We start from the raw sequence: 2,174 nt of genomic DNA on the forward strand, positions 1-2,174 counted from the left end.
CCTAGTGGAAAAGGGACTGCAATGCAGCTGGTACCTGCAAGCATTAGCCAGCAGAGATGCCCCGTGCTGAATAAAGCATGCCACGTGGCACGCTCATGGGGCACTCTGGGAAGCTCTCGCTGCTGCTGACCAGGCTGGGCTATTTTGTGAATAAACAGAGGACTCCAATCTCCCGTTCTGCATCAGGTTAGGCAGACTGAACGCATGCATTAAAATCCTGGGAGGACGTGGAGGGTGCTGAGGCCTCGTGTAATGGTTCTGGGGGCCTGCAGTGGTGTTCTGGTTTTGAAAAATTATCTTGCAGAAAAATTCAGCTGCATCTGAGAACTGCTCGGGTCCCAATGAGCAGCTCGAGTTAAAGGGCCAAGGTCTGCAGAAGTAAACAGGCCAGAGCTGCCGCTGGGGCTCTGTCCTCTTGGTCAGGATGAAACCAACGGTGCCTGTACTTCCTCCAAGGTAGAGCTGCAGAGTCCAAGACAAAACACCTCCAGAGCTGTAGGAGAGAAAACTAGCTTTGCTCCATTCCTTTATTGAAAGGGGTTGCTGGTTGTAGTCGTGTTGGTCTAAGGACAGAGGCAGGTAAGGTTCTTTGGGTAAATGCGATCTCGATCTCTTTTTATTAGGCCAACTAAATAGTTGGAAAAAAGTTCTTTGCAAGCTTTCTGGAATCTTAAAGAGCACAAACAGCAGCAGAGTCTCCCTTGGCCAGAAGAAGGGTGTTTGCACCCGCAAGCTTGCAAAGAACTTTTTTCCAACCATTTAGTTGGTCTAATAAAAGATATCACATCTGCCCAAAGAACCTTGCCTGCCATTGAGACAGACATGTCTTTATTTTAAAAAGCCGGATTCTGGCCATTTCCAAAGGGTTAGCTCTGCCCTTCTTTGGACCCCCAGCCCTGGCCCCTCTCCTCACTGCTGGCTAGCAGGTGGCACAAGCTAAGTCAAGCACAGAACAAAGAGGATGATCAGAGATATGTGATGCTGCCAGGCTGAGTACTGCAGCCCCAATTTGCTCACAAGGATCTGCTACCCGGTTCTCTGCAACTCTTGCTGACCTCTAGCGGCTGCTGACAACAACTGAACCACCGATGCGATGCTGTAGCAAAGTCCCGGGGTGCGAGTGTCTGTCCGTGGACTGAAATGTGTGTGCATGTGCTTGTCTCCTGGGCACATGCAGCTCACCCCTTGGGTACAGTCTCACCTGGGCATGTCAAGCACAGCAGCTTTACTCAGCAGTCCATGATCACAGCAATAATTCACTGCTATTTGTTATTGGCTCCATTCATCCATTTGATACACACTGAGTGCATCTACATGTTCATTAATGTGCTTTAGTTACTGCATGTTTAGTTTAGTACTTGCTTAATGAAGTACTAACTAAATGTGCAGTAACTAGAGTTACTGTGCCATAGCACCGGCGCACGGTTATTTTGTGATGCTTACTGTGCAATAACGCTGCGCGGTTGACTATTAGCATGGTTTTTATTAACTGCCACACTACTGCGCAGTGTTATTAGGCTAATGCACAGTAAGTGTCTCATGTAGACGTGCCGGCTGGGTAAGGAAAGGGGATGGGGAAGTGCCACAAAGCACTGAGGTGCCCTGCTCCCAAAGAGGGGAAACTGCTAGGGCTTCCTCCCTCGTAGGGAATAAGGAGCCTAGCTGTAGGTTGCTGGAGCAACCAGGGAAGGTCAGCTGACCAGAAGGGGCGGGGCCTGGCTCCTTTATAAACCCTGGGGCCTGAGACCAGAGTCAGTTCCCTGCCAGTAACCCAGGAGGAAGGAGCTCTCTGTCATGAAAAGAGGGGTGGTCTGACTGCAGGAGCAGCGTTTGGCACGGCTGAGGGATGGAGGGATCCCCAGGTAGGCTTCAATGTTCTTATGGCCGAATGGCTTCCGTTTCAGTTACAGCCCGAGGGCTTGTGTTTGTGTTGCTGTTTGTTACACCGGGGGTTTGGGTGAGGCTATTAGGGGCTGGAGGAGGTGTCATAGGGGACTCGCAGCGGAGTGTGAGGACCCCAGCACCAGTCGGGGCACAGCATTCAGGGTGTATAGACCCCAGCCATGGGGTGGGGGCAGCTTTATGGAGAAGGCCCCAGAGGGGGGAGGGGGTGGGGGCAGCTTTATGGAGGAGGCGGGAGGGGGGTGCAGCTTTATGGAGAAGGCCCTAGCGGG

Source organism: Alligator sinensis, unplaced genomic scaffold (assembly GCF_000455745.1).
Source record: "Alligator sinensis unplaced genomic scaffold, ASM45574v1 scaffold2220_1, whole genome shotgun sequence".
In the NCBI taxonomy this organism is placed as follows: Eukaryota; Metazoa; Chordata; order Crocodylia; family Alligatoridae; genus Alligator; species Alligator sinensis.